Source organism: Girardinichthys multiradiatus, chromosome 4 (genome assembly GCF_021462225.1).
Source record: "Girardinichthys multiradiatus isolate DD_20200921_A chromosome 4, DD_fGirMul_XY1, whole genome shotgun sequence".
NCBI lineage: Eukaryota > Metazoa > Chordata > Actinopteri > Cyprinodontiformes > Goodeidae > Girardinichthys > Girardinichthys multiradiatus.
In genome coordinates this window covers 18,345,176-18,367,448 of record NC_061797.1, presented here as the reverse complement: position 1 = coordinate 18,367,448, position 22,273 = coordinate 18,345,176, and the positions used below count along the sequence as shown (strand labels likewise).

Here is a 22,273-nt window from a genome sequence, read left to right as displayed (position 1 = left end):
CTTCTAAAGGTTGTTTTGCTTTGGACATTAACTGTTAAACTCTACCTGAAGGTAAGGTCATTAAGATGTAATTAAAAACTCGTTAGAGAGAGTATTGATACAGGACCCGAGAGATGCGTCATCCTTTAATCTCCCGATGTTTTAAATAATAAAAAAGATAGGTCTTAATCAAAACAATGACTAAGATCAAACTAACTTAATGCTGTCTTATTGTTAATCTTCATAATGCCTCAAAACTGCTACCATTAAGTTGGATTTTGCTGCCATGCTCTGATGCACACCAAGAGACATTTTCTTCCTTTTTCTTTGTATTTTTCCATTGTTCCTTTTTACCAAAAAATGTACAAGCAGGTGAAAAATATGTGTATGTCTCATTTGAAGCAATCAAAAAGTTGGTGCAACTTTATAAAACCAAAATAATTCAGATGGCATTATCATTGTTAAACCAGGTCCTGTGTACTTAGCCATAGTAAGAAGCTTGTCGTGTCCAACTTTTTGTGCCTTTGTTGTTTCAGTTTAAACCATTAAGCAAACAGACCCTCCTAAAATGTGACAGAGCTGTGTTTTTTAGGAGAATAAGATGTGTCTGGGTCTGAAGAGAAAAGGAGAGCCTATTTTCTCAAGCAGTTAAATATGACAAAGAAAATGACAGTCGTGTGCAATATTAACCAGTTTGCACTTGAGCCAAAATGTGGGTCTTTACAATACAAAGAACCACATTTGCCACAACAAAACAAAATTTGTCTAGAGCTGCAACACCAACATATATCTTTGAAATAAAAAACAGTTCACCAGTGTTAATATCCTATGCTAGAACATGTTTGTTTTATGGTTAAATGAAAAAGGATTTTCAACTAATAGGTCTTTACATCCTTGTTAGTAATAAAGTTCTTCCATGAAAATCCATTTTTATGTCTGTAAATAAACCAAATCGTATCTTTGTGACAGGCTGCTAGTAACAAAGTGTCTCAAGATCTGATTTACAGTGGGTCTTTGCTATGTTTTTACCCCTTAGGGACGATCACTGGTGCAGGAGCCTTTTTACACCTGAGTCATCCATGTATTAAAAAAAACCTTCCTCTGGAAACAAGTAAAAAAGAAGCCAAAGACAAAAGGCAAACTTAGAAAGACTGGAGAAATAATGCGTAAGAACACTTAGAAAGATAACAGGAACATCAGGCTTACTAGAACTAAAGAGTATTTTAGGGATCTTACACAGGTTCATTTATGTGAAATTACTAAATAAAGCAGTTGTTGCATTTCTCCTCTTATTCCCTTTGAAAGCTAGATTTAGACCCAGGCTATTAGAGAACTTCTACAAAGCTTTATGAAAATCCAATGACTTCATGGGGTATCCTGCTACCATGAAAACATACATGGCTGCTGCTTTCTCCACCATTCAGTTGATACAAAAGCAAACTGGCAAGTAAAAAGTGTGAACTGAGGTGAAATCTTGCTAAAGCCTAAAGAAATGTTGCATCCTTATATTTATGCTCTAAAAGTGACTTTGTATTGTATTACCCACTGAAACCTTTCAGCAGAGACGCAAACGCTCATCCATGGCAACTGCCCTCCCAGACAGCAGTGAAGCTGTGCCACACATCCAACAGCACTTTAAAGAACAGAACAAAGAGTCCAACTCTACAACCGGGGCTCAGAACTCAAAGGAACGAGCATAGCTCTTTGATTAATCGGAGTAGAATTCTTGTTGTAAATATTACTTTTACAGAAGTATTTTTGCACATTATTGTTATATATCACCTAATTTAATCACCAATGCATTAACAAACAGTAAATAGCACAAAAACATTAACCTTAAATTTTTTTTCAGTCTTATGCAAAATGCTTTATAAAAAATTTACTTGTTTTAGTTCTGGCAATGCATCTTATCACTGAAGCAGAAGCATCCTTTTTTAGCAAAAGTAACATTACAGTGATGCTGACATTAATGTATGATCCACATACAACACATCACTTTACTCTGATTTGTTGATTGGTTTTCACTGCACACTGAGAACTAATAAAACACACCAATGTTTAACTAATTTGACTTTCCCTTCATTAGCACACTCTTCTCTGTCAGCGTATGATTTAGCTTCCTTCCTGCTAAAAGGAATCCAGCTCAGAGGTTAGTAACAATTGCATCCAAAAGACCCTCATGGGCCACCATCCCACTAGAATTGCTTGTCTCCGTAAACAATCTACACATGTGAGGGGGAACACAGACAGGAATTTCAGAGCGTTCCAGAGCAAATCGGTTCTTGCTAAATTGTAAGCCTTTAGAAAGCTCCATGAAACAACAAAGAGGAGGGCGGTTGGGGAGTTGGGGGGAGGCAAATTAGCCCTCGGTTGTAGCCAAACTTGCGTCATCCTGACACAGGGCTGTTTGTTGGAGTTGTCTTCAAACAAGGAGTATGGAATCAGGATGGCTAAGAGCTGGCGCTTAGAGATCATCTGATGCTTCACAACTGCCAGAACCTGGTCGCATGATAGCCTCATGTCTATGGAAGAGAAGCTGCACGTGTTAGAAAACTGGGAATGATGGGAATTAAACTGGAACTAATGAGGAAGAAAATGCCACAAGAGAACCTGACTAAATAAGACCTGGTGTTCATTCCAAAATGTTTGAATGATAGTGAAAGAATCTAATTATTCGTACCACTATGTGTGACATGGCCAAGAGATAACATTATTTGGTCCCTTATTCTGTTGCCTCATCAGAAGTTAACCTGCAGGCCTGCAACTTAAAGTCTGAGTTCATTTTTCTGGCTCCTCGTCAGGGTGTTTTTGGTTGACCAAAATATTAAAAAAATACTAGAAACTCTTCCAAGCTTGTTCTGGGGATCATAAGGCAACAGCCTACAAAAAAAGTCATTTGTGTTCTGTTCATTTCTTATAACAAATCTTATGCCATTGGAAAGTCTCGTTATTGCTTCTTAATCGATGCCATATTTGTAAGGAATGCATTTGTGGGTTGATTACTAGGGATAAGTACTGTACATGGGCTGAGCCTAAGAAAGACTTGACCATTCCTCTCTGCCAATGCTAAAAAGCTTTTAGTGGAGGCAATCCCATGGTGTGGGGCCAAAATCTGTCATCATTGAAGGCAATCTCATTGCAAAGAGATATCAAAATGGGAGCCTGCAAATAGTTGTAATCACATCTCTCCATTCTAATGCACCAATTCTGTCCTCCAAGATGTCAATAATTGCCCCCGCACACTCGGTATATGAGAGACTACCTCCAAAATTTGGGAATTCTGTACTCCAGCCTGCAGTCCTGACCTTAAGCACACTGAACACCTATGTAATTGGGTTGGGTGTGGATTTCATGCAGAACTGACCGACAAAACCATATTGGCTGAGTGAGGGATGAGCCATCCCATAGCAGTGTGTGACCAAGCATGAGGAGGAAGTATCAGACGGTTGTGGATGTGTATGGTTCTTCCATGCATTAAAGACCCACCTAGCTGCTAAATGAATGAACTGCTAAATTGGCAATATGTTTGGTCTCTACTAACCTCAATCATCTAATCCAAATAATAGACACAAGATAAGAGATAATAGCAGAATAAACTGATTGGCATTGGCAGAGAGGATCTGACAAGATTTTCATGGGCACAACCCACTTAATCAACTTTGTATTGCATCTACCTTCTGAATATGGCACCATTTAAGAAGAAATAAACAAGCTTTACAGCAGTGAAAGATTTATTAGAGGGTCATTGATGCAACAAAGAAATAATTGGCCAAACACCATTTTCCCTACTTTTTGTAGTTACTATACATCCTTTGGCCATATGTAAAGTTTGGAATGTAGGTGGGCTGGTAAATTGAGATCTTTGCCTTTTATTAACAGCTGTAAAGCCTCTCCACAAAAACACGTATAGACTGGATAATAACACTATGCCTCCCATAACTAAGTCCACTTAAGTAAAGACCTGAATACAACACAACAAATGAAGTAAAGACGAAAATTCAATCTGGGAGACTCACCCCTCCTCCAGCTTCACCCAATGGTTTCTCTGTCCGTCTCTGCGCCAACCAATCAGCTTCAAGTCTGCAATAATCCTCAGCCAATGATCCTTCAAGGCTCCGCATTTAAAGTTTCCCATTCATGGATCTCTCTGCTGTCAGTTGAGCTTCGTCCCTCCTCCACCCCATCGCCTCCATCGGATTCTCAGTTCCATTACCATCAGGCATCCTCTCCATCACCAGTACCAGATCCGGGGAAGACAATTCTAATTCTAATCCTAAGACGTTCATCAGTTCATGCGTTATTAGCATTCATGTCCTCCTCTGGGATCCGAGCGCCAAACAAATAAACATCCATTGTGAAACTTCTCTAATCGCATTTTGTGTTTTTTATTGTGAGTCTCTACAGGATTGAAATACATGTCACCCTGAACACCACACAATGGCAAACGTTCTCAGCGCCTTAGAGTGATACTCGTCCAGTTTCTGCCTCGTCCAGTTAACCTGCCACCACAGATCTTTAAAATCAACTCCATGACCTCTGACACTGTGATGGTGGCGACCTCAAACTGTACCACCTTTGCAGAAGACATGCTACACAAGGTGGCAGTGGAGGGAGGTAGTCTGAATATCCTGGGGTCAAAATTTAACTTAATATTCTGCAGAGAAATGCAGCAGCAATTTTCCTCTGAAGAAAGGGGATTTCATTATAGAAGTTGATCACTTTTGTGTTCATTTTTCTTTTTACAAAACTAGTTGTGGTTACCTGAAATGTCTTCATTGAACAGCAAAAACAAAGATCTGACCTCCTATCTTAATTTATTGAGACTCAACAAAGAACTTTGTCCTCAGCATTACTATTTTTGATTATACATTCAAACCTCTGCGTTTTTAACATGGTTCCCAATATTCTGGCCTCAGTACACTGTATGCAACTACGCAATTCTTGCAAGCAGAGCGCTCATACGAAAGCATACCACATGGGAACTGAATGTTGGGGAGGTGGTCGAGGACAGGACCTTGACATATTGAGTTTGGCCACAAAGCCTCCAGCTAACTGCAACCTAGTGAGAGCAGCACACAACACATTACTGTCTCCATGCAGTGAGACTCCTCTCTCTGACTGACAAAGACACAGCACATCCAACTGCAGCTGAGGTTGTGTAACTTGTATAGCAAGCTTGACACACACACACACACACACACACACACACACACACACACACACACACACACACACACACACAAAAACAGAGCTGGAGCAGTCTGCCATCATTTTAGGGAAATATACAGTACACACACACTGCAATGAATCATTCAGCCAGGGTTCTGCAGCCCAGCACTCGACTAGAGGCAAACCAAGCAAGGAAAGCGAGAGAGCAGCTAGGCCACGGAGGCGAGAAGCATGGACATGGTGTGGATGCCTACATAATCTTTGTTCCATCCTCTTACTACACATTGCTGAATTATAACCAGTCACACCAGGGATTGCACTCTCTGCATGCGTTCATGTGTGCACAAGGGCGACTTGCTAATAAGGCAACAAGTTTGTAGAGCAACATGAATAGTGAGGATGTATCTGAGGTCAGTGAATGACAAATATTACTTAAACACCTTAAACTCTCTGCCTCATGCGAACATGCTCATATTCTGTTAAATGTCTATTTACAAACATAATATAATAATATATAATAACATAAAAAATCTGTATTTACTTTAACCTTTCTCTAATTACATTTTAAACACATAAAACACAGTGGACCAACATCAGCAGATGACATGGCTCTCAAAAGAATTACTGACTATGCTAACTGCACACTAGACCTCAAACATACTCTCTGCCTATCCACTCTTTATTCAGATTGTGAGACCTTGAATTTTCAGCTGAGATGCAAAATTAGCATTCACCTGACAGTTCTAGCCTATGTCCTGAATACGTCTGTGTCTGGTGCCTTTTGGTGCACCGATTTAGACTGCAGTCCACACCTTTTGAACCTCCCTCACTCTCTAGAATTGGCTTTGCTTCACAATCCTTTCAAGGTTGCTGTTATTCCTATTTTATGTACATATTTTTCTCCAACAGGTTTTCCTTCCACTCAACCTTCCCTTAATATGCTTGAACACAGCACTCTGTAAACTGTCAAGTCAGTTGCCACGTGTGGGCCATAATCTCGCACTTCTGTATTATTATTAGTCTTATATGAATTTTGGGTTTTCATTAGCTGTAATCCCTAATCATCAAAATTAGCAACTAAATATTTGAAATATATTACTATACATAATGAATCTCTATGTGTCTCATTTTGTAATAGAATTCAATACAATTTATCTGTCTACGACAGCCTGTGAGTATCACACCGAGTAAAAGCAAACCAGGGAGAGGGTGCACAATAAAAGAAATTTAAAAAAAGAAGGAAAATGGGAACGCAGACAAAAAGAGAAAAATAGCTGCAGAAATAACTAGTAAAGATAGTAAAGATAGTGAAGAAGCCATATTTTTTAATTGAGAAATGTTAAGGAGAGAGGCCAGTTGGAGTTTGACACTGGTAAAGGGGTAAGCAGGCCTGTACTCTTCTTAGGAAAGTAATTTTATGATTTACATTGAATGGTTTCCTAGCACAGAAGCAGCTTTTGAGCACAGTTGAAACATTTTCAGTAGGGTTGACATTGTGCCCAAAATCAGCTTCATGTCTGATTGGGATTCTATTCCTGGTGGAGCACTCAATTGTATTCAAGTTTCAACCATTGAAACTCAAACTGTCAGCTTCATATAAAAAAATAAAAGAAAATCGATCAGGGCTTTCAAGAACAAACCAGAAACCACAGTTTCTCAAGTCCACCATAAACAAGAAATGACTGGAACACCATGAACATGGACCAACAGAATAGCGACCAAGAGAGCAGCCCATGGCAGAATGTTTATGGCAGAATGTTTAGAGGAGTCAAGGTGAGGGTTTCAAACCTAAGAAGACTTCACTGACTCTTAAGCATGGTTATGGCATCGTGCTGTGGGACGGTTTTACTGTAAAAAGGTCCTCATGCGTTACCTCCAAATTCTTCAGCTACACTTCAAATCAACATCTAGACAGTTGAAACTTAGAAACAGTTGAGGTTTCAAACAGAACAATGGTCCCAAACACACATCACAAGTGGTTTTCTAATGGACAAAGTGGGTTAAATATAAGCTTTTGGAATTTGTCCGACCTCAACCTTATTAAAAATGTATGGATATGCTTTAGACCTGCGTCTGTTCCAGGAAACCAAGTATTTTAATGCGGCTTACCAATTCCTGCTAGAAGAGCAGCTGAATATCCAGTCAGATATGATAGAACACTGTAGATGTGATTTCTGTTAATCCTGCTATGGGACATTTACCAAAATAATAGTAGGCAGTAAACTTAGTATGTATGTAAACTTAGTACAAAAATAAGGACATTTGTGTTTGGTTGATTATTTCATTGTAATAACAATGCTTCTTATCATTAAATCTTGAACCGCTGGAAAGCTTTTTATTTCCCTTTAAATGGTGCATTTGTGGCTTGAGCACCAGAGCTGAGACTGTGGCTTATGCCTATAAACATCTTGTCAAATCTTCTCTGCCAATACCAAACAGCTTTTTCTGCTATTGACTCTTTTTTGGTGTTATTAGATTGGAAGACTGAAATATAAAGAAATAAGACATTATGACAATTCAGCAATTTACTTACTAAACAAACAAGGGCCTCAGTACTGTGGGCAAGAACCATACTCAACCACAACGGTCTGGCAGCTCCTTGTTGTGCTGGTTGCCAGCTTGGTCACACACTGCTGTGGGATGGCATCCCATTCTTTAACCAGCTTTTAAGTCACTGACACAATCAGTATGCCCAAGTTGATTAAACAAGTGTTCGTTATGGTTTAGGTCAGGACTGCAGAGGCCATTCAAGGTAAAGTCTGATTAACTCAGTTTTGTGGCAGTGAACATTGACATTTTAGAGGATAGAGTTTGGTCTCCAAGAGTGGAGATATGGAATAGCTGGTAGCAGAATTTTACTGCATTCTAATTATCTAATGAGGTAAATTGAGTAGTGAACCCTTTAAAAAGGCCGTGTATATCATGAGACATCACACTTTCCTCGCTTGTTCTGGCCATTCTGACTATTTAGGAGCAGGTACAGCAGAACGACTCCGCAACGATCAGAACAGTCTTCAGTCTCCTGCTGCTCTCATTCAGCACATCTAATGTATTTACTTAGTGAAGTTGCCGCTGACCCTATATCCTGCTCCCCATGTATCCGGGCCTATAATTCTCCTCCTTCTTCTGCTCTCCTCCGGCCTGTCAGCTCCTCTGTCTCATGCTTGTAGACCCACATACACACACTATACTACGCCACACACAGTGGGAGAGCGGCTTTCCACTTAAGTGAAAAACAGGAAATTGGATGACATTGTTCGGTGCGCCGACGTCAGCAGTAAGAGATAGAAAGAGTAAACAGCTTCCTCCACCCAAGTTCTGGGATGCGGATGCAGGGAATCTTGGGATGCCTACAACACTCTAACTTTGTAGGAACTGTACGGTCTCCATGATTTCCGACAATCTCCAGATCCCGCCGTGTGATGCAGCTTTTCTCCGGATCTCACGCCCCCTTTAGGTTCAGGACTAAGTCTTCCTTTCAGACTTCACCCCACGTAGTTATGGAGAAAACTAGAGTCAGGGGAAGCTTGCGCGGGTGTTTAGTCTCTGTGTGTGTGACTTTCGGGCTAAAAATGTGAATCAAATGGAGATTAATCAATGTTCTTGATTAGTTCTGATTAAGGCCAGTGGTCTCAGCTGCAGGTGTGGATGCACACTGTGTCCCAGACAGGCAGGCAGACAGTGGCTCTCATACACACTGAACTAAGTGATGAGCTAAATGGCACAGAGTGACACATCAGCCCCAGCACACGCTGAGCCACTCAGAAATTACAGCAACCTTCCCATGCTGTGTGTTACCTCAAAGGTAATAATTCACTTTCATGTGCCGCCACTCGAATGTGCTGCCCATGGATCTGCGGTGAACTTTAAAAACACAAACAGTGAAACGGGAAGAGTTTGGAATGATGATCTTTGTAACTGAAGTCCCACTATCAAAAAATAAAGGATTTGGCCACCGTATCGGAGTAGGAGATCCATTCTCCTACCCAAGACTTTAACTTTAAATCATGATGTAATCATTATCCACATTAACAGTAAACTTTCACCATAAGTTATGAATTTTACTTAAATCTGCAAAGAAGTGAGACAATAAAGAATAAGAACTTTACGATCCTTGCTAAATTATGTTTTAAATGTTTTTCTTCCGAGGGTCCAACGTGTTGAGTTCTGGCTCATCTGCTGTGTTTCTCCAACTATCAGTCCGACTCAGGATACTATAAGTTCTCCTTAAATTATTATAAGTGTCATGCTACGCCATCAAAAACTATGTGCAGAGAAAACAGCTCCAGAGACAGGATATGTAAATGTGCTTAGGTTCTGTAATTTTGCCGCTAACTCGAAAAAGAATATATGTTACTTAAATAAATATGTTACATCTTAAATAACTGACAGGTAACACAAATGGGCATATTTTGCATACTTTACATGATAAAAAATGAACTTTTGATTGCATTTTAAAAATATGAATGAAATAAACAGCATCAAATATTCGGCATATAAAAGTATAGATACTGATGTGAATTAAAACATGAAATTAACTAAAATTAACAAATAACTTAAACAATAATTCAAAACAATAGAAAGCAGAAACATTTTACCAAGTATATCTCATGTTTATTTACTGCCTATCATTTTAAACACTTTACTGTAAGGAAACTGGTGGACTACACAAAATTAAACAATTTATCTAACAAAGATAGAGTCAAAATGGAAGTCCCAGTAAGGTTGATAAGTTAATGCATGATTAACCAATAGACCAATTTTCTTTTGTGCAATTTTAAATATAAAAAGAGCTGTCAGAAAAATGTCTGATTAATTTAAGCAACCATTTTGTTGAATTTTATCCATCTCACTGTCAATCCTATTCATAATAATAAAATATTTGGTGCACAAAACGAGAACAAAGATTATTAGAAAATACTGACGAGTCAAGATAATGTCAAGAAAAAGTGAATGTTCTTTCCAAGTCAGACTAGGGCGGTCCAGTTGGACCGTATCGACTCAGAGGTGAAGGAGGACGGGACTAAAATCTAGCCATTATTGCCAATACGTATTTTCAGTTTAAAAAGACATAATAAGAATTACCAGAAAGCTGAGTACGCCAAAGAGAATCCAGACTTATAAAACCACACACACACACCAGCAAGCAATACCCGTTATAAATCAGATCTGCGCCTCAATGTTTGTGTACAAGGTTCCACTTCATGCTCTGCCCTCTACACGCCCACATTCAGCTATAAATGGTCAATGCAAAGCACCTCATGAATGTCTGTCTATTTAAATGAGCCACTTGATTAATGTTATTTCACGTTTAACAATGGCAACCACAGAGAAAAGAGCAAAACATGCAATTTCACCGAGTGTGTTGGTGAGTGAGATGAAGAGTCGGAAAAATTTCATGTTTGATAGCAACAGTGTAGGAAAATCTGATGTATTGACTGGTCATATTAACAATGTCATCCAGGACGGCAGGCATTACTGCGCTTAGCGCTGGCTGTGATATACCAGACCTACAGATAATTTCAAGGAATTATGTCGTTCCTAAAAGGGGGTTCAGACAGAGAGTTGATTAATTGTTAATTATGTTAAACACATACCTGTCGGCTAATTGTGCTGGTAAGAGCAGGTTGCCAGGAACCCCAGTGGTTAACACCTGTAACTGAACAGAGATGGTGCGGTTCTTGCAGGTCTGTCTCTCCAATACAGGACCCAGTTCAGCGCATAGATCCAAGAGGAATGCTCTAGGGAGTCTAAATCGGCATATTAGCCACTCATCATCATGGGCCAGGAAACCTTGGTGATCCCTGAAAATGCGTTCCCTCGTTATTCTCTCATTTGCAAGGTCTTCCAGCAGCTCTGATGCATCCATCGCACAGCATTATGCACGGGTGTCAACATTATTTAAATGTTTATAGCAGTCAGTGTCATTGCCCCACACCTTGTCACAATTTCAGTGTTAACCTGTGGTACACATCACCCTGGTGATTATCGGGGAGAGGAATGTAATGGCGAGAAAACTTTGATGAAATGTTGTGCGGACTTCGGTTTAAGATTTAGGTTGGCTTAGGGGCATTTTTTAAAATTTTTTATTTAAAAAGTCCTTATGTACAGTTATGACTCACTAGCACAACAATAAATAACACCGCGGTTTTGAATGCTTATGAAAAAGTCGATCTATGATTAAAGTTTGTTATGGAGTGAAATTGAATGTATGAGAGGAACCATGATGCAGAGTGGCTTCAATTCCCTACCTCACCATCGGCGCCACCAGTCTCCAGAACAAGCGTACGCATGGGTCAGAACATTCTCTCATCATTTTTGTTTTTTCATGGATGACAACCTTTGCATGGAACCAGTTTCAGTCCCTGTTTTGTGCGTACGCATGTATGCATATAAATGACCCAGGATGTTTTTTGATTTAAAAACAGCGGGAGCAAAAACATAAGTTTGCACCTACACCTTTAAAGATGGAGGACCTGATCCATTGTTCTGGGATATATGCTTGTGGATGGACCTCAAAAGTGCAAGGCATACAAGATAATCAAAGAATGAATCTTTTTTGAAAGTCTAGAAGATGCAACCAAAAAAGATTCTAATGTAATCAGTCAGTTTTTGACTTTACACCATCGTGTCATTTGTGAAGAAAAAAACCTACATCACTGCTGACTTCGTCATGAATATATCACTTTCTGTTTACTTAGATCTGACTGATTTCTGGTACTAAGTGACAAACTAACAAATTCAGCACGAATAAAAATCAAACAAGTGAATATATTTGTTGTTTCATTGCAGGAAAGAATATATTCAACAATGAGTATTCTGGCTCTGCCCAAATGTGTCATCCATAGTGATCCATCCCACAGTCAGCCAGGCAGAAGACTTTAGTTGAGTCACTGGCACGGCTGAGGGAAACTAGGCCACTGCAGATCGGTTTGTCCCAGAACATCCCTGCTTTCTCTGTATCTCAATCGCTCTCTCTCCCGTTGCCTGACAGAATACACTACAGAGGAAACTCCAGGCCTCCTGGAATTAACACTGCAATGTGGAATGTACAAAGATCTAGAAGCAAACCTAACCCTACAAACACTTGAGAGGTGAAAAAAAGAAATTATACACATTAATTCATTTATCTAAATTGTTAAATAATTAAGTTTAAACATTCTACATCTAACTAACCTAGGACTTTTTTGTTTTACATTTATTGTGTTGTAATACTCCAACAGTACCATCCAGCAACAACAGCAAGGTCAATAACAGAGGACAGTGGTCGCCAACTCCAGACCTCGAAGGGGCCTGCAGGTTTTAGTTGCTTCCCTGTCTTGAAATTCTGGGGTAAAATGAACGGAACATTAACAGACTTCTGCAAAACAAGATGGCATGCAAAGGAGGTCATTTAATTTTAACGCAAATGGGTGAATGCTGCAAGTATAATATTGTGTTTTGCATCATTTCAAGGTTGCTTGGTGACCAATTGTGGGGGCCACATCAAAATCCTAAATCTATGCATCTGATTTTGATTTTTCTTTTCTTCATTTGCATGTTTTGATTGACTTAAAAAAGGGAAAACCAGTTTTAAAATATTCAAATTCTAACTTTCTCAGACCTGCTTAGTGGTGCATATTCTCATAAAAAAGCCAAAATCTAATCAACATTAAACGAAGGGTCATAGTTTCTAAAGGTTTCAATTAAAGCTGCAGAAAATGATACTTAAAAAGGAAAAGTTATATAAAGGCAGTGACATGCAAGTTAGTCATGGCATAAATGTTACCTTATCAGCTTATTTGTATGGCATAGAAATTTTATTTTAAAAGTTCTTTGAACAAAAAAACCTTTTTCCTGAACAAACCAAAGCTAAGGGCTAACAGGTAATGCTAACACCAAATTAGAGACACATAGATGGGTCTTGCAGGAACAAAATTTAGATCTTGTGAAATTGTGTGCTTTAATGTTTTGAGTTACAGAAAAAGGTTAGGAAGCTGTCTTTTAAAAAGGAGATGTGCTATAATTATTTGTATAATTCTGTTTTTTAACTACATACTTCTCTGTCCCATATCTTGAGAGTATTTTATTGTGTTAGGAGAATTCCAGTCACGCGTAAAGCGACAACTCTGCAACATGACGTGTTTTTTTGGAAAATCCAAATATTATTTTACTATAAACATTGCTCGGTGAAGACAGTTAAAATTTTAATCCATCGAAAAGGGAGAAAAATATTTTGGATTCTGTTAACGATTCTGTTAACTATAGAACTATAGTTCCCTAAGAAGCTAAAATTGGTAACAGCAGGCCAGATGTCTGTCAACCTGTCTAAAACACAGATTATTAAAATTAAACAAATATGAGCATACTTTTCTTAGTGGAGAGAACACCCTGATCCACCCTTTTCCATCAGCAGTGACACCTTTCCTACCTGACAAGCAGAGAACATTACATGTACACTCACACACAAAAAGAACGGTAACAGGAGACTAAACTTGTCCTGGAAATCAGTCCCAAATGAACCTGAATGACGTCCATGGTCTAAAAATACAGAGTTTGCAAGAAACGGATCAGTTCCCTCATCCTTGGTGACCTGTCCCCGTTTCTCACTGGTGTTCCTACATTCTGGGTAGCACATCAAATATGACAGAACTCTTAATCCTAAGTTTGGGTTTTTTTACACTCAGTCAATTACAGTGGTAGGAAAATGTCTAAAACCTGGTGGATACTGTAAAGAGCGACACACAGCATTTCAAAATATCGGTACATGGCATGAGAAGTGGTGTAAAGCATATGTTTAGCAACAAAAAGTTATTAAATTATTTAATCCTCTAAAAGCCATCAGGTTAAAAAATTACCCTTTCTTTACAAAAAAGGCATGAATGAATTCATGTAACTAAGATAATTCAGCTTTGGCCTGAAGTTTGACATGTATGCTACTATTTTATTTTTTGATATTTTACTTTGGAGATTTCTCCAACTTTGTTTTAACATCCCAGAGATTTTTATTTGGAGATCCCATTCTTATAAGAATTCGAATCATTCAAATCATGAGTACATGTGCTCCAGTGGACTTATACCATAGCAGATAATGCCCCATTGTTCTGCCTGCAAACACACATGTCCAACGTGACGCCTTTGTGTGTCTGATTGTTACTAAAGAAAGTATCTGGAATTTCTCCAGGTCATGTGACAAGCCTGGTTAACAGAGATGCTGAACACCAGGCTGCCTACTCCATCTCTAACACTGAGATGTTGATATATATATATATATATATATATATATATATATGATGATATTTTTATCCTAATTCATCCAAATTTCTTCTGTTCACATGCTAAAACTGCTGGAGCACTGTCCATAAGTTCCAGCTGTTTGCAAACAGCCGATTACACAGCCGAGTGGCAGCTGGCTCCTTTATTTTACATGCGGTCAATTTTACAAGAACCAACCTTCCAGCTGAAATGGTTCAAAACAATGCAAGCTTGATGACGAGGGTCAGCTGAAGGATTGTTCCCTGCCGAGTAGCCGTCACTGTTTCAGTGGTGATGGCTGACGTCTGCTGCGGTAAGCCGTGTGTGTGTCACTCACTAACACTCGTCCTCTGTGTTGGGCTGCTGTGTGTGGAATTCGCTCTGCCACTCTGCAACTCACAACACTGAATCTGTGAGTACAGAATTAGGCTTTTAATCAAATAAATTGTTGCTAATGTCTTGCCTTCGCTATTCCCTTCCTCTCCTTTCTACACAGTATTTGAGATATCTAGAGATGTCTTTAACTCCTTTAGAAGCCATTGTGCTTGCAATAAATAACTCTAGATTTGGCTTCACTGGAACTGAGCTGGAAGGATATCTTACCACCACTGAAAATAACCCATTAAAACCAGTCAGGCCCCAGGCCAGCAGCCAGTAAGGATAAAGTCCACCAACAGGTCCTGAGGAGCCGAGAGCCCAGGCCAGCTGGGGGACAGCATGAAGAAAGCATGGCCTTGAGGGAAGGCCTCCAAGTTCACAGACAACCAGTTCACATTTCAAATCAATTTGCCTCACTTAACGGTTTGCAAACGCACTCTAAACAGGCAATGTAGTGATAGAGATGTTTGGGTTATGTATCAATGTCAGAGCACCATGGAACCCAACGGTTAGCCTGGGTAACTGACTGATGCAGGTGTGAGCATTTAAACTTGTGCAATGTGTGTCTGCATCAAATTGTAAGTCAGACCTTGATGGCAGCAGGGTAACCGACATTACCAGTCGCTGCTTGACGACTGAAAAAAAGTTACTGAATGTAAGTTCAGTTCAGTACACAGGTGACACTCAGTTTTATTGACATAACTAAAACTGAATGAAGAAAAAAATTGAGAAAATGCATCAAAGCATCAAAACAGGCAGGTAGAACCTTTAGGAGTCAGAATGCTGTTTGCAAATGCCCACAGGGACAAAGACCTTAATTTTTGGAGACATCTCCTGTGGCCTGATGAAACAAAAATTTCAGCAGTTGCCATAATGACTACATTTGGAGGAAAAAAGAGGGGGAAGCTTGCAAGCCTGAAAACGCTATCCCAACTTTAAAGTATGAAGGTGGCAGCATTATGTTGGTTGGGTGTTTTGCTGCAAGAGGGACTAGTGCATTCTACAAAATAGACGGCAACATGAAGATACTGAAGCAACATCTCAAGACAACAGTCAGGCAGTAAAAACCTGGGCACAAATGGGTCCTTCACATGGACAATAAGACTCAGTATACAGCCAAAACTGTGGCTTAAAAGTGGCTTAAAGACAACAAAGTCAATGTTTTGGAGCAGCCATCAAAAAGCCCTGAGCTCAGCTCTAAAGAAATTATGTTGCCAGAGCTGAAAAGGTGTGTCTGAACAAGGTGCCTAAAAATCTGACTTCAGTTCTGTCAGGAAGAATGGGCCAAAACTATTGTGAGAAGCTTGTGGAAGGACACTAAAAACACTTGACCCAGGTAATAGGGTCTAAAAGGCAATTCTACCAAATACTGAGTAAACGTGTGCAAACGTCTGTATTTGAAAAAAAAAAAAAACAACATTCCTAAAAAACATTTTGTTGTCATTATTCTGGAATTAGGCGAATAGAAATCAATTGGTAATCCCAACAGAACCAAAACAGGAAATGTTTAGTCTGATTTTATATCAGACAGTGAAAAAAATATATTTTTAGACAGTGAAATGTAATTATTTGGTTTAAACTGTATTTGAGCAAAACAGTCGTACAGTGTAAACCAAACTTACCATGATGTGATTACTACTGATTTCTGGACAAGCATAACTGGACAGTATGTAATTGGATCTCAATCTAACTATGTGACTGGATTGGTATTAAAATACATTTGGATTGAACTGGATTCATAATACCTAATCTGATTTGCACCCATTCGTCTTTGTGGTTGGAGATTTTTGTTTTAAAATGGCACGGCATAAATTCCCTAGTTAAAATGTATTATTATTATTTTTTATTAATTAATGTTATTATTTATTTCTTTTAATGTGTCCAGAGTAGCACTCAGAATTGTTGTCTGAGTGCCAAGAAGAGGCCCAACAGATTTATATTATGGCTAATGCAATAATGCTCCGCCTGATATAAATGAAAAAAAAAAAAACACAGACAAAATGAAAAAAGAAAAATGAAGCAAGAAAGAGAGACAGGTGGGGCAAATAGGAAAAAGGGAGAAGGAGAAAAGAACAGAGAAAAAGAAGGATGAAGAGAATACAAGGAACATTTCTGTATTTTTCTATTGTTCAGTCTTTCAAATCCATCTCTGCTTCTGGCAACTGACTGGCACATAATCTTGTCCTAAAAGTCTAGGTGAAAAGTAGGCCGATATATTGTCCAGAATTTGCCTTTTCTAAAGGATCAGTCAATGTCCTAGCAAACCATAAAAGACGGTCAGAGGGCACAACTTTAATTATTTGTGCTAAATGAACAATTACTTCAAACAGGCAGAAGATCTTACAGATATTTCTGTTAATATAAGCTGGACCAAGGATTCTCTCACCTTTGGAACCTGTGCAGGAGGAAGACAATCTGTAACAGAGCCAAGGTGGCATATTTATACAACTAATGCCAGTTGATGCATGTTCAACACATACCAAGGATTATACAATAAGAGTCATCCTAAATTAAGCCTAATTTACCTATGTTTTAATCTACTGTATGTGCTTTGTTTAAATTAACAATCTCTACTTAATTTAGATTCTGTTGGAAAGCAAAAACAAAAAATATTTTTAAATAAGAAGATGTACAGGAGTCACCTGAAATGTTTCCACCACAAGATTTATAGAGGCACAGGAGTAGAAATAAGCTGTTGCCTCAGCCAGATCATTTCTACAAGTACATAGATGTTTTACAGGTGGAAAAATATCAGTAAAGACAAGAAACAATAACAGGCCAGAAATATTGACTCTTATATCAGCCTTTAGAAAAACCCATATAAGTCTAACTCTAGTCCGGCGAGTTCTCTTTAGGAATAACAGTGCAAAATGGCAATAAGCAAAATCAAAATTTTATGTTCTAAAATCGCAATAAAATTACTCCAAACAAAAATTAAAATTCAGTTCTTAAATGACAAACTCCACTTTGTAAAGCTCCATTTCATGAGTTTCAAGGACAAATGTTCTCACAAAATGGAGACATGTACGGACAAGTATTCATACGCATCATGGAGAATAAACTGAACTTTCCATGTAAAACTGATGTTTTGAAGCAAACACGTAGATGCTGCTTCTTCTATTTCCCAATCAGTTTAAATTAATCAGACACAAGGGACAGATCTCATAGAAAGGAGAGCACTTTCACCTTCAAGGTATTTTGTCCTTATCCAGATTAAAGAGAAATCCCCATAAGACCTAGACAATCCTAAGCTATCCAGGGTAAACCTTTACTAAAACCTCTCCTCCTTCCTTTGCTGCAGTTCTTTCCTTCAGCTATTTCACTTTTCATCACACTTTCTCTACCTTATAAAGGCCTATCACTGGACATGGTATGAACAAGCTAATAGAAAAGCCTCCTTCAGTGTCCAAATTCCCTGATATTGTTCCATATTTTCCTGCCACTGTTGTGTCATTTGCACAGAGAACCACATACACATATAAATCTGGTACGTGTTGCTTTCATTGTACTTCCTCCCTTAAATCCATCCAGGTAAGGTCAAAGGCCACTAAAGCAAAGGGACAAGCTAAAGAAGGCAGAGAAATCTAATTTGAGCAATGCTTGGTCCAGTGACACGACAGTAATCTTAACTTCACTTAAGGTTAAACCCCTCCTCCTCCTTCTGCATGACAAGGAAAGAGGAGAACAACCAACATGGAGGAAAAATAAGAGTTAACAAATCGACTGTATTTGTTACAAACAATAAGTGTAAACAAAACAATCTCAACACCCTTTCGCCAGACGACTGCATCTGAATATACGACCACACCGACTAACTGCAACTCCAACATGGCTCCCCTTTCTGACCACAACTCATATGTTTTCATAAAATATCACATGTGGATCTTCAGTGCTCTTCAAATGACTGGGAGTGCTTTAGATACTCAGCAGAACCCCCCCTTGCCCACCCCTCCCCGCTAAAACAGGAGCACTGATGTCACTGTTGCAAGAGGGATTAGTGAGTGACAGGAGCTGCAGGTTGGCACAAGAACCATACTTGAGACACACACTCAGACAAATGCAAGTACAGAATGAGTTAGACGGCACGCCGGCATGCCTTCAGGAACTTTGTGAATCCACAAAAACACGGGGCCATAAAGTTGTGAGAAACATTCTACTTTCCAATCAAAATAAAGGCATTTTTGTGAAAACAAACGACTACATATTACAATTTAAACATAACTTAATTTCTAAAAAGAATGAGGTATTGTTTGAAAAGCTCAATAAAATTCCTCGGGGTTTTCAGGGAATATATGTATTCCCTTGTCTACTATACAGTTCATGGCAGTAATGCCTGTTTTAGGACTTTTTACTCAGGTTTGTTGATCGTATAACAAACAAAAACAAATTTGATCCAGTTAAATCGTTTTGGTGTATAATATAATTTAGTGCTGCACATATAAGGAAACATGCGATTGTGACACTATTCCTGGATATTGATGGTAATATCAATTATGATTAACACACATTTTCCTGACTCTTCTCTTTTTTTCTCCCCCATCATTAACTTCTCTGTAAGCTTTAGCATCTCAGTCACTATAAATATCCATCTGCTGTTGGTGCCAAGGCCAGTCAGAGTCCATCCAACTGACCAAATATATTATAGGTTATTATGTTATATTGCGTGGCTACATATATAAATATAGCCACGCAAAGTGTGAATGCATGGCAATTTCAGTGTTGTGAAACCGACCACTTTTGACAATTCCAAAAAAAAAAATATATATATATATATATATATATATATATATATATATATATATATATATATATATATATATATATATATATATAAATATATATATATATATATATATATAGTGCACATTTAATATAAATACAAATAAATATCACAATGTGAGAAGCAAGTTATATTGTTACACAAATGTGTAATAAAATTAATCTTCACTTTGTTTCATGTTTATTTTTAAGCATGGATCTCAAGATTTACAATGTGGTTTGATATTATAGCTTTATTTTGCAAGTGTAATGCTTCCTCATTCTAGTTGTAATTCATTACATTGTCCAAGTTATCACCTTACACAAGAATCCCTGGCAAATCAATTTTTGACAACTGATACTCTGTACAAGCCACAGGCCTATTTCTGGAGTCGAAATTTGTGGCTTCATGAACAGTAAAACAATAATAAAAGTACAAATCTCACAGTTCCTATGGTTTATTGTCCTTCATTAAGATGGCAGAGACGATGCAGGGTTTTCTTTAGTCATAGGGAGTGGAGCTCCCTCAAGTGTGCTACCTATCATTTTTAAGTGTTTCAAACAAACCAATGGAACAAGCTAAATAAAATAGCCAATATGTTGGTAAAGTAGACTATCCTCCAGTCACATAAATAACATGGCTCATTAAATAGATAGCTTCTCATGTTTTGAAGATGACATTATGGTGTCCTGCAGAATACACTTTTCCATATTTTGTTAAGTTAAAGCCACAAACTTCTATCCAAAATCTATTCATCTATTCTTGCAAGGTCACAGGGGGGCTGGTGCCCATTTCCAGCAGTCATTGGGCAACAGACTGGGTACAGCCTGGACAGGTCATCAGTGTCCATCACAGACACACAGGACAGACAACCACACACACACACACACTCTTGTTTTGCTATATGTAGTGAGGACCATCTGTTGACTCCCATTGACTTCCATTGATTTTCCGTCATTTTCAACCCTTTCTATCCCCTAACCCTGACAATAACCCTAAACCTAACTATTACCAGTGCTTACCTAACCCTAACCTTAACCTAAACTCAATTCATACCTTAGTCCTAAACCTAACCGTTAGCAAAATAGGTCGTGAGGACCAGCAAAATGTCCTCACTTTGGTACAAACGGTCCTCAATTTGATGGTGAAATCGGGAAAATGGTTCTCAATGTGATGCCAAGACAGGAACACACACACACACACACACACTTTAAAGTAACCAGTCAACTTAACAGTCATGTTTTAGGTTCATGGGCGTAAACCGGAGTATTTAGAGAGTACCCACACTTAAATTGGGAGAACAGTTAAACTACGTGTAGAAAAAACCCAGACTGGGATCTGAACCCAGGACCTTTTTGTTGCACAGCAACAGTGCCAACCATTGCTTCACTGTGCAGCCCCAAGGAGGAAAATGATACAAAAGTTTTCAAAAATAGAATCTGACCAGTCTGGAAAGCATATGTAATTAGCCTGAGTCAGTGGTTTGTAGAACCACCTTTTGCTACAATTAAGTAATTTGGGATCAGTCACTACCAACGTTATCTAGAGTTGTGATTGTTGCACAGACTCCTTTGCATAATACTTCAGACTCAGTCAAAGTGGATGTAGAGCATCTGTGAAAATCTATTTTAAAGTCTTGCCAAAAATTCTTAAACGGATTTAGGTCTGGACTTTGGGCCATAACAAATAATTATGCTTAGACCTAAACCATTCCGTTGTAGCTCTAGTTGTATGTTCAGGGTTGTTGTCCTGCTGGAAGGTGAACCCCACACCCTTTTCAAGTCTTTAAGTTTCCATCAACTCATCAGCTTCCCTATTTCTGCTAAAGGTAAGCAACCCCACAGCATAATGCTGCCACCAACAATTTTCACCATAGGAGGTGGTGGGTTCAGGTTGTTGTTCAGTATTAGTTTGTGACCAGACCGGACCTTCGTCCGCATTGTTGCCGTCTCTCCAACATGGCTCATGGAAAACTGAACTTATTTTCACAAAGGGCTTCCTTCTTGCCTCTCTTCTAAGGAAGCCAAATTTGCAGAGGGCATGACTGATAGTTGCCCTGTTTCCCACCATAGCTTTGGCTCTCTGCAGTCCTCCAACGTTACCATGGGCCTCCTGTCTGTTTCTCTGAATAACGCTCCCCTTGCTCAGCCTGTCAGTTTAGGTGGGCGGCCATATCTTGGTTGGTTTACAGTTGTGCCATACTTATTTCATATTCAGACCATGGGTTGAAAAAGAAATTATTAATCCTTTTCCTTCCACTTAACAATTATACATTATTTCATGTTGGGCTTATCACATCAGCTCTCACAAAAACCTTGAAGATATAATGTGAAATAGTTTAAGGGGTGTGAATACTTTTCCAATTAATGTAAAAAGACCCAAGGGGCAGAAAAATAATATGCGGCATTAAAAGCAAATTTACTTTAAAACTAATGCTAAATCTATCTGAGGTTTATTCCTAAGGCCTTCCATCAGTGAGTATATCTTTTTGACGTTTTACCCTTTTCTTGTACAACCCAAATATTGTGAAATCATGGTGTTTAATTAGGGTTAGAACACCCTCACAATTTTGTACCAGCCCATTCCTAACTTCCATCTTAACTTTTAATTAAATATACACAGGACAGGCTCTAAATAATCACAGATATAACACAGCTTTGGGCAAAAACTCAAAAACAGATGCAAAGATCCTTTAATTTATGGTTTTCTGTTTACAGTTTATGAATTATTTAGAATAGAAACAATGAGACACAG

General features: G+C 38.6%; 1 protein-coding gene across 1 annotated transcript in view; it reads right to left on the bottom strand.

The window, feature by feature from the left end:
• Positions 1–22,273, bottom strand: part of pde8a (phosphodiesterase 8A) — a 61,270-nt gene that overhangs the window by 27,910 nt on the left and 11,087 nt on the right. The gene's annotated exons all lie outside the window — the stretch shown is intronic.